Consider the following 12,406-nt stretch of genomic DNA (forward strand, 5'->3'; position numbering starts at 1 on the left):
AACTTTGGCAAAGTAGTAGGGTATAAAATTAACCCGCAAAAACCAATGGCTTCTCTACATGCCAAAAATGAGAAAAGTGTAGCTGAAATTAGGAAAGCAACTCCATTCAGAATAGTCCCACAAAAAATAAAATACCTAGGAAGTAACTTAACCATAGAAGTGAAGGACCTCTATGATGAAAAGTTTAAAAACTTGAGAAAGGAAATCAAAACAGAACTTAGAAAGTGGCAAAAACTCCCATGCTCCTGGATTGAAAGGATCAGCATGGTGAAATGCCAAAGGCTATCTACAAATTCAATGCGATACATATCAATATTCCAACATTATTCTTCAAGGAAATAGAAGAGTCAATCCAAAAGTCCATATGGAATAATAAAAGACCCTGAATAGCAAAAACGATCCTAAACAGAAAGAACAGTGCTGGAAGAATAGCAATACCAAATTTCAAACTCTACTATAAAGCCATAATAATCAAAACAGTACTGGTACAGGAACAGACCTCAGAGCCAATGGAATAGTAAGGCAAGCAAATCCCAAATTATTCATTGAGGAGATGAGTTGAAATTCATCATTTTACACACTAATACTCTTTCCTCAACAAAACCAGAGGATTTAAAATAACTAATATTTTTATGTTAATGGGTACAAATGTGCACGAATTTTCTAGAAATAAAATGATCACTCATGAAACCTTACTGGTACTTCAAAAAATGCTTTCCAATTAGAGGAATAATCTTCACACTTTTTCACACAATGTGAATCTGCCTGGTAACAGAACCCCAAGCAAGACTAAGGCAGCTAATAGCTATCTAATTTTTGTTGTCTTTTGGCAATACTGCTTTCTTATCATATTGATTAGTATAAATTCTATGACCAGTATAAAATCACATTTGTTATAAAAGTTACTAGGTGGGAAATTCATGGATGAGATGGTGTGGTGTTTCTGATAGAGCCCTGTCTGGTTCAAAGGAGGAGTTGGTACTGGCAGAGCATCTGTTGTGGAGTTGGGCAAGGCTTTGACGGTGAAAGCATCTGTGTAGGGATTTGAGACAGCAGGGAGGGGACAGGAAGGACTAGATTGTTAAGGACAGGGTCTCTTGTGGAGTAGGTGGGACTTTAGGATGGAGGCTGGCAGGTGGATGGGATTTCTGTGGAAGAACGTGGGGTCACTGGGGAGGAGGCTCTTTGGGGCAAAGCTTTGAGAAGGAAGAACAAGGCTACAAGGGAGGTGGTTACTTAGAGGAAGGTTTCTGGTGGAGTACTGTGAGCCCTTTTGGGATATGTAGGGTGGGGTTTCCCATAAGGCAGGGAAGGGCATGGAGACAAGAGGCTGACAGAAGGTTGTGTTTCTGGTGCCAGAATGTGGAGCTATGAGGGAGAGGCTTTTCAGGGTCTGGTTTGAGAGGGCAGCGCGGTGCTAGGAAGAAGTAGGCTAGTAAGGGCAGGGGATTCTGGTGGATAATGGCAGGCCTTTGGGAAGTGTGTGAGGGTGGAGGTAGTTTTCTGGCAGAACAGGATGTAGTCATAATGTATGGAGGATTTTTTCAGGACCAGGGCTTTGTGAGAGCAGGGATAGGATCCAGTGGACTAGACTAGTTAGGATGGGCTTTCTGTTGTAGCCAGTCACCACTTTGAAAAAAGGAGTAAGTTTGGGTGGGGATTTCAGTGTTGCAAGGAAGGAAAAGGACTTTGGACAGGGTTTCCAGTATGGCAAGGCAACCTTCAAAAAGGGACTTCAGTGGGACAGGGATTAACAGTTGAGTTTGGTGAGGCTTCCAGATGGAGGCCAACTGTTGCATTGGCTTACAGTGAAGCAATGTGGGTGTTGAGAGATGAGATAGTGTGGTGGGCATTTTCTAGTGAGGGTTTTCTAGAGCAGGTCAGGGCTTGGAGCCATGGGGCTAATTGAAGGAGGGCTTTGAGAAGGAGTGGAAGGTCTACAAAGGTGTAGGATAATTATGGGCAAGGTATCTGGTGGAGTAGGGTGTGGATCTGAGGGAGGATGCAATAGGGGGTGGGATTATCTGGGGAGCAATACAGGGCATTGAGAGAGTAGATATGGAAGGTGGAGAGGTTTGTGGTGAAGCAGGGCTGGTTTTCCAGGTAGGAGATGGGCTGTGTGAGAAGCTTCTAGCCAAGCAAGGGGGGGGGGGGGCTTCAAGAACAATTATAGGGAGGTGGAGGGTTTTGGTGTAGCATGATGGGCTTTGTGGGAAGAGGTAGTTTCAAGGCCGAGTTTGAGAGGTTAGGCCACTGAGAAGTAGACTACTTATGGGCAGAGTTTCTGATGAAACCAGGAGTGGCTGGAGGGAGAACTCTGGTTGGGGTGGGGTAGGGAAGGGAGGAGCTTGGAGGTACTAGGATATGGGAGCAATGGGACTATGAGTGACTAGAGTAGTTAGGAGTGGGGAATCTGGTGGATGAAGTGAGGATTTGAGGGATGAGCCTGATGTAGACGGGGTGCTTGGTGCAGCAAGTTGGGACATAGGAGGAGATATGAATGTGGCCTGGTTTCTGGTGGTGCAGAGCAGGGATTCCAGGAAGGAGTGTAGAAGAAAGCTTTCCCTATAGCAGAGGAGGGCTTTCAGGAAGGAGTCTGGCTGCAATCAGACCTTTGAAAATTTATAGTAGGACTACTAGGGGATAGGTTAGTTAAGGATGGGATTTTAAGGAAGAGGCTGACTGGAAGTGGGTTTCCAGTGGATCCAGTCAATTTCTATGGGAAGGGGAAATAGGAAAGGGGCAAGAGAGTGAAGAGTGAGGCTACAAAAAATAAACAGTTACTCTTAATAGGATCACCATTTTCTGTCAGTTTAGAATTATATTCCTTTTATGTATGCGAGAGATATTGGAGAAAGTAACCAGGCAATAATTCCTTCCTAGTGAAATTTTTCTTTATTCCAGTTCAGTGAAAATAAAATCACATCAGGTTCAGAGGCACAAAGTAGACTAAGACACAGGAAGCACTGGACTTGGTTGCCAAGCACAACCTTTAAGGATCACAAATAAAAATTTTAAATGACTCAATTGGTCATAATGGACACTCTATTGTCTTAAAACTGTGAATGAATAGAACTTTTACTCTGATCATTTTAGAAATCCTAAAAGTAAGTAAGTAGTAATGTTTTAACTTTATATAATATTGGCAAGTATACTAAAAATAATTAAGAAAATATAAATTTGTATGCAGAATGTTTGTTCTCCATAATCAATTTTAATGTAAAAGAATTTAAAACTAGAAAATTACCATATAGTGAGATTGCATCATGGTTTCCTTTCAGTCATCAAAATGGTGACTTAAGCAATGTGTCTTTATCATTGGATACATCGATGTTAAAACATATCTAAGAATGTGAAGCACTACTATACAGACCCTGAAGAAACTCAGAAGGATCTATGAAATGATGTTGGAATAAAATTAATGACTAATTACATTAGGAACTGATCTTCACTAGGCCCATAATTATTTTGAGAAGAAAAGTCTACATTGAAAAATAAACAAAACAATGAAAAGGAATCAGGCAGGCAAACCTTGAGGTAAACATTATCCAATGAACAACATCTATTGAGGCATGATCACAAGCTTCTTTTACCTGTTACAGTTACTGATGTATGTTCTTCCCTAATGCCAAATAACAAAGACATGAAAATGCAGTAATAATTTTCAAGGCATTAGAGTTTACAGGAAGAATTCAATGAATGTATTGCTAGAAAGTAAAGATACATGTCTGAGATAAAGATTGAAGAAAATATCCCCAGTTTCTGGCCCTTCGAGTTGAGAGGGGTACAACTCAAAGCACAAGGAGAATAGACAGAAGTACAGTAGTGCATTCCAGTAGTTCCCAAGATGCAATGATGAATGAAACAGCGGAGAAAATCAACATGACCATCACTGGACTTAGCACTGGAGAGAAGAGAGAATAACAGTGAAAATCCAAGGAGAATTACAAAGGATGCCCTACCATATTTGGCAGTAGAGTGCATGGCATTGTGGTCTAAAATATGTGGAGATATTATGGGAAACTACTTGTGCTCAAATGGTGCCATGAGAAGTGATAAACTTAAGATTTACAGGACATTGAATAATCATAAAGATCTTGCTTCAGTAGTGCAGAGTTAAACCTTGATAAATTCTATTTTGAAACACCTAACACACTACAAAACGAAGACCATTCAAATTATATATAAATGGCTTGACTGCAACAATAGAGTTCAAAAAAATCAAATCATATAATGTGGATGCAAAAGGGAAACATTATTAAAGTAATCTGTAAACAACACACATTTTAGGTGAATAGTCCTGATTATAAAAGATTTGTTTTCCTTACGGATTTTGGATGCACAAAAACAACAAAAACAAAACAAAACAAAACAAAGCAAATGACACTTGGCAATAGAGGTGGATGCCAGTATCTCATCTCATGAGGCTGATATTGGAAGATCATGATTCACAGATGGCTGGGGTAGCAATCCACGAAACATTTATGTTCAATTGTTCAAGCAAACAGTGAAAGCTTGGTTCAAATATTACAGACTCAGTCAGTCTCTCTCTCTCTCTCTCTCTCTCTCTCTCTCTCTCTCTCTCTCTCTCTCTCTCTCTCTCTCTCTCTCTCTCTCTCACACACACACACACACACACACACACACACACACACACACACACACGGAATGAGAGAGGAAGAGGGAGAGAAAAAAAGGAATATTACGTGCTTAAAAAGTGAACCTATCTGCAGGACTATCCTAAGCATATTTTAATTAATAAAAAATGAGGGAAACCATAGAGTCTATGTTTCTTAGAGTCTGGTTTCCTTCACATAATATGATTTTTTCCAAGACTTTCCATTTTTTTAAGAAAGGGGCTGTGTCATTCTTTCCGATAGAAGCATGAAATTCCATTGTGGATATATATCACATTTTCTTTTGTTTTTTGAGGGTGGAGGGTCCGGTCGTGGGGCGTGAACTTTGGGCCAAGGTGCTGTCCCTCAGCTCTTCAGCTCAAGGGCTAGCTCTCTATCACTTGAGCCACAGCAGAATTTCCAGCTTTTTTCTTTTTGCTTATGTGCTGCTGAGGAATCGAACCCAGGGCGTCATGCATGCAAGGCAAGCACTCTACCACTGAGACACCTTCCCAGCACCACATTTTCTTGATACATTCATCTATTGAGGGGCATCTGGCTTGGTTCCATATCTTAACTATGGTTGTAATGCTGCAAAAAACATAGTTGTGCTTGTAGTTTTAGTGTGTTTTAGCTCGAGATCATTTAGACAAATGCCCAGGAATGGGATTGCTGGCTCCAGAGTTATGTACATTTGACCATACAAAATGATGCTAATTGAAATGAACTCCAAGACATGGAAACAACAAGTCTTTTTTTTTCAGATGTCAACCTTGATGTCGGTAAAGTAGTGTATCTAGATCTTATTTTATTTCATTTGTCTTTTGCCATTGGCTTATCCCTGGCAATTTCTGTCTTGATTCTGGTACCTTCCATCTTGTATATACATTATCTGATTTGGAGAAGGAAAGGGAAATAACATAATAATAAAAGAAGTACCAAGAGTGACCCATTGCAACAATGATATTCACAAGACACTATATTGGCCATGAACTTAACAACTTTGGGGTCAGAGGAGGTGGGGTGGTCAAAGAGATAGGAGGACAACAATAGAGTGGGTAACTATTCAACAAGTATATACCTTACTCATGTAACTGTAACCATTCTGTACATTACCTTTAAATAAAATAAAAATTTTAAAAGTGAGTCTACCCTAGAAAAAATATCCTTTTCAAAATAATACATCGGTAACTGTACTTGTGAAGGATTCTAGAGTCAAGCTGTTAGAGCCTGGAAAGGGATAGATTGAGAAGCCATCTCAAACAGCAATCAAAAGGCTGAGAGCTCTGCTCTGGAAAGGTCAAACAGTCAAGAGAAGACAGGGGTATGCTTTATTACCTCAAGAATATTTAAGTTAGATCTGTTGGACACTAAAAGTTTAAGAATTTGGAGACAAGATGGATGTCTGTGCTATGGTTGTAATGACTATTGCTCCCTTCTGCTCCCTAACAATAAGGGATTCAATGATCAATATGTATACAAACAATAACACATGTTAATAGTTATAACCACAAGCTAGATTGATGCCTTAGTTTGTGGACATACCTGTAGCCTCTCACCCTCCACCACTCTAGTAGAATGAATATAAAGCATGTTAAGCAGGATTTTCGGATCCAGAATCTAGCAATGAGGCTTTGGGTCCTCTAGTGTCTTCTTTCTTATCACTTCCTGTGATTTCTCAATTCTTTGGCCAGGTATCCCACCATCTTTGCTGTTCCATGGTTGAGGTTAGTGACAGTACAGATATTCTGAACACTTCAGAACAAACTATGGAAAAACACTTCCTCAGAGAATAATCACAAACTTATAGGAGCACCTGGAAAATTACCATACATCAGCAGTCATCCTGTGATCCCCTAGCAATAAAGTATAATTCAGGAGTATTTTTACTTCTAATAATATAAGAGATGGACAATTGTCCCTTTTGTACATTTGTTATTTGGTATTGCATAAATTTTCAGGAATTCATATACATTGTGAAATAATGTTATTTTTTTCATAGGTCACAAACTTTGTCACTGGAGTGATGACCCTGTCTTATCTCAGTTGCTTGATTCAGACTTAGATGAGTGTGAATTGCCTAATTATGAACATTTCTTCATGAAACTCAACAGCACAGAATGAAGTGTGAGGGTCAGGCCATTCCATACTTCTAAGGATTTCACATATATTAGAGTACTATATACCTACACTGCTCAGCACTCATGGCACATTGGTGTGTTATAATTGTCTTCAGATCAGAAATACGCTAGAGCTTAATCTAAAATGATGGGCTGTACATTTTCAACGCAAGTGTGATGATCACTCCCTGCAATGATTCTCAGTGGAGAATCTTTCCTATACATTTTACTGACTTAGCTTCTACTCTGTGTTTTAGCATTATCAGGGACAGTCACACTGTATCTAGCTACAATACTGCAGCAACCTTAGCTGCCCTTGAATTTTACCTCCAATCTTGATACTAAGGTCAACTCCGCAACTCTAATCACATAGTGGACACCTAAACTTTTCAAGCCTAGTTAAAAATTCAGCTATCATTGATCATTGCCAGTGTTAAAGATCTTACTCCTTTAGATTTATTGTGTATATTCTTGTATTTCCAACACTGCCTTAGATGTTGGTTTTTGAAGTAGAACTTTTAGTTTGCATTTGATTTATGGAGGTGTTAGTGATGCCAGTTGAACTGCATCTAACGTAAGTAATTTTGATATATGAATTTAATTTTGGCAATTGAAGAAGTGAATACACATCACTCACAAAAGTTTCTTTATATGTACTGGTATTGCTTTATTGTGAACTTCCTAAAAGCCTGTCATGGGAGCACATATCCCAAATCCCATCACATCTGTCACTGAGACAAGGCTTGAAAGGTTCAGACCACTTGACACTTCACAGTGAGAACCTTATCCAAGAAGGGTGAGAGCATAGCAAAAAGAGCAAATGAATCTTCCAACTGTTTTGTTACATGTTCTTTATACTTAGCCATTAAAAACACCATAATTATGACTTCTTACCTACTCTTTTCCTCTTCTGAACTGTTTTATTTATGGCTCTCTAAGAAATCACATAAAAATCATATAAAAATCTATATAAATCATACAAGAAAGCATAAACAATATTTGTTAGGGATATATAACCTAAAATGAATAATTTCAGGAAATTATTAAGCACATAAAATGTAACGCATACCTAAAATTTTCTCTTTATTGAAAACTTCAGTACTTGTAGTTTATTTATTCTGATAACAAAGATTATAAACTAAGTTACAATAGTATTCCAAATGGAACACAAAATTAGAAACGTGAAGAGTAGCACTAAAGAATGCTACTTCTACCACTAATAGAGTAAGAATGAAATTTAGATAAAACTACTCCAGATTAAAAGCCACAGAATAGTTCCAACATTAGTGACTTTTTTTTTTGTAAAGACAAATTTTCACAGATATTAACATCAATTGGGTATATATTTCTTAAGGCCATCAGGAAGGATGCTGTGACCATGTTGATGGAAGCTGACTTCTCTGGGACCTACTACACAATGTGCAGACACCATTACAAACACTGCACCTGCATTAGGGTAACTTTAATGCTCTTGACAGTTCTTCAAGTTAGGAAATTAATTAAGTAATTTATTAAAAACAGAAGTAGGCAACAAAACCAAACAAATTTCCCAAGTACCTAATACTGATCAGTTGTAGACCCATAATTCAAATCCAGGTTTCCACCAAGCATATCTGAGGATATTCTGTAAGTGTCACATTCATTATCTTTCAAGACCTATGGAGCAGATGAGCCCACATTATCTTCCTAATTATGGTTATAACGGCAATAGCATTGATACAGAATATATATATATATATATATATATATATATATATTTAAAATGAAAAGTGTGTGGGTAATGACATTGTATGTGATCTTTATACCAAATAAAGATCAGTTTAACGTCTAAAGAAATACCTGAGTGAACATCATTCAGCTTCCATTGTTTAGCATTCCTGGAGTGATTATTTAAGGAGAACAAATTCATGTAAAAGACACCTGTGCTGATGAGCAGAGGCTTTTTATCATTAAGTACCTTGAATACACAGGAAATAGTTAGTTATGGATATATAATCCAAAAGGAATAATTTTTTTGACTAATTACTTTCTTTTTGTACCAAAGAAAATCTATTTCCTATTCTAAAACATATATAAATTTAATGGATATTAGTGCTGTCAGTATAAATTATGCATGAATAATATATGTAATGTATTATATTATATAACATATAAATGATATATTTATAATATATGTATAATTATTGATATTCTACAACTACTATAAATAATATATGTATAAAACTGATTTTAGTATTATACTGTGAAAGATACAAAGAATGACAACTTTATTTAAATAAATATATTTGTATGCTTTAGTCACATAATTTTTTGTGTGCCAGTACTGAGGCTTGAACTATGGCCTGGGTGTTGTGCCTGAGCCATTTCACTCAGACTGGCTTCATATAGTTATCTTCAGATTTCAGCCCCTAAGTAGGTGGGATTCCAGACATGAGTCATATTATTTTTTTAATTCCATCCTTGGCATGTTCTTATGTAATTATTTTTGAATGTTAAAGTATATTATGATATGATATTTCATTTCTAAACCAATTCAGAATAAATAACTACTTATTGGGTAAAACTATATGTTGCAATAAAAATTGTAAGGACCCTACTTTACTATCAATTTTCAAAGATATTGCTAGGTTAATTCCTGGACAGACAAGTAGAAAAATTAAATTAAGCGTTCATAATATATGTAATATATTACATAACATGTAAATGATATATTTATAATATATGTATAATTAGTGATACTCTATAATTACTATAAATAATATATGTATAAAACTGGTTTTAATATTATACTGTGAAGGATAGACGGAATGACAATATTCCTATCTTAACTTTCTCATTTTCAACGGTAGACAAACTATGCTATAAAAATATATCTTCAAGAAAGCACATGTACAATCTTAATCGCTATAAACATCTTCTAAGATTGGCTACACTTATCCACTAGAATCAGCTTACCACTGCAAACACTTTGTGAAACTTTCTGGATAAAGTTTCTTGTCCTCTCATCCTCATCAACCTTTCAGCAACTTCAGTGCAGGACATTTTCTCCTGCTTAGCCTGTAGATGATATCATCCTTTGTTATTTCCCAGCAAAGAAATTGTGGCTAGCAGGCTTGAACATTGATACATTCAGAAGTTCTTTGATTGTGAAATTTTGCTTTCCTTTCTTGGCAAGTGAGCTGGAATAATGAAAAACATTTAAGGCAATATGTTTTATGGTAAAAGAAAACATACTGATTTGAAAATACTACAAATATTCATTCTTTAAATTTTTTTAATTCAAATATAATAGGGGTGGTTTAATAGAGCATGCCTTTAAATCTAGCTATTTAGATGGCTGAAAACAGAGGATCATAGTTTCAAGCTAGAACAGGTAAATAGACCATGAGTCACTTATCTTCAACTAAGAACCAAAAAGGTAAAAGTGGAGCTGTGGTTCAAATGGAAGACTGTCAGCCTGAGCAGAAAAGAAAAATAAAAAAATCTAGGCCCCAAATTTAAGTCATAGTACTAGCACACATATACCATATATATATATGGTTACTAAAGTATTCGAAACCTGGTCATAGATTAAATAAGAGGTGTGCAAAAGTATGTAAGTCTGAAATGACTCCGAGGTATTTTGATAATCAAATAGTAATGAAGGATTGGTTTGTAGATAAAGAACAAAGCTCATTTGGGGATCTTCATAGTTTGTTTAAATCAGTAGCTAGGAGTTTTCAGTAGACAGGATGCTATTAAGGACTTGAATTAAAGAAAGAACAGAGCTGGAGAAAAAATAAATTATTACATATACTCAGTGGTAACAACCATGAGAAGGAATATTATGGACCTAAACCCTGGGGTACAAATATGTAAAACATGACAAATGAAGAAAATAATAAGTATGTAATGCAGATTTATATGGATAGGTATTTTTAATGTTTAAGGCCTATGAAGTGATTGTATGATGACCTAAAATTTAAGAAATTGGTAAAGTCAACTATACCTTGGGCCAACCATAGCTGATAATTTAAGTAAAACGGGGCCACAATAGTGTGTCTTGATTTACCAAAGTGAAAACAGGCCAATATTTGGAAAGCCAATTTTTGGACATGTGGTTGGAGTGATAATTACTGCAGTTTGTTCAAGTGTCAGTAGAAGGGTACAGTTTTAGCACAATGATAGAAATCTTTCAGGGATCTGGTAGATTTTCAATCTGTCTTCAATTTTCCTTTTTATCTGAGAACCAAAATTTCATTACTGGAAGCCAGTCCCAAATTTTGCCTTTGGCAAGTTATCAGATATTGTCTATTACATGCCCAAATAATAGAGAATGAGAACAGGTCTACATTGAGCACTCACAGTAGACAGGTCTCTGGAATTTCTCAGGAAGATCCTTCTGCCATTGTTGGATGGATAAGGCTGGATAATATACGAAATAGACATCATAGATTGAAAGTAATCTGCTAAGTTGACACTTGAGATATTGGATGTTTTAACTGCATCGTATCGATTTTTATGAATCAGTTAATCAGATTCTTTATACCATATGATGTTACTAGACTATGAAATGCATGCTTATTGCATTTCCTTTGTATATTTTGAAATCTAGTATAAAATGTTCGTCTTTTTTTTTAAATATGGATTACTCCTAGTTCTCAAGAGTGGGGAAATGTCCTGGAATTTTGTAACTTGAAGTCATATGTGGCCATGTGTCATATCCTATTTTCCTTGTACAGACTTGGTAATAAATTATATGTAATTTATTTTTTTATTTTTATTTATATTCTATTGCAGCACCTGGCTATATGTAATTTAAACTGTAGTTTTTTTCAAGTATTTTATTCTACAGTGAAGTTTTTTCTTACAAGCTTTCTAATAAATATGTTATCTATTCAATTTTGAAAAGTACTGCTGTACCTCCCACTTATTTGTGGCATTTCTGAAATCTAAGTTCCTCTGTGTGCCAGTGTGGATACTTTTGTCTGTAGCAAGTATTGTTGAATACGTAACATCTGGCTACTTAGAGAACAAAGGATGTGAAGGGACAATAGCCAGATAAAGAAATTCCAGGACAATTCAAGGGCACCTCATGTACTCTCTGTGTAGGTGGATAGGGAGCATAGAAATTCTTACACTTGAAAGTGATTGAGTGTGTATGCACATAGGTGTTCACTTATTTATCTGTTGATATAGTTTTACACATTCACTATTATAAAACAATACTTTATATATGTATACACACACACACACACACATACATATATATATATATATATATATATATATATATATATATATATGTATATACTGATCACAGTTGCCAAAATGCAGAGAACCACATCCATGGGCATCTGGGCATCGCTTTCCTATGTTGCTCTTTGGGTAATAAGAATGAAACCTGGTATTGTCCTGTGGTAGAGAAATTACTCAGAGATTCAAGTATTTTTCTTTCAATATGTTGCTTGTTCCTAACTCTAAATTTAGGAAGTCTGATAATACATAATATATATTATATTATAATATATTTAATATATAATGTATAATATATTGTACATTATAATATATATTATATATAATAGCTGACAGAATTATATATTCATAAGGAAAAATACAACAAACATATCAATGTCCATACTTTCCTAGCCATGATTAGGTTCAGTAGAGTTAGGTGCATTACATCTCAAC

Source organism: Dipodomys merriami, unplaced genomic scaffold (genome assembly GCF_024711535.1).
Source record: "Dipodomys merriami isolate MVZ:Mamm:240054 unplaced genomic scaffold, mDipMer1.0.p SCAF_58, whole genome shotgun sequence".
In the NCBI taxonomy this organism is placed as follows: domain Eukaryota; kingdom Metazoa; phylum Chordata; class Mammalia; order Rodentia; family Heteromyidae; genus Dipodomys; species Dipodomys merriami.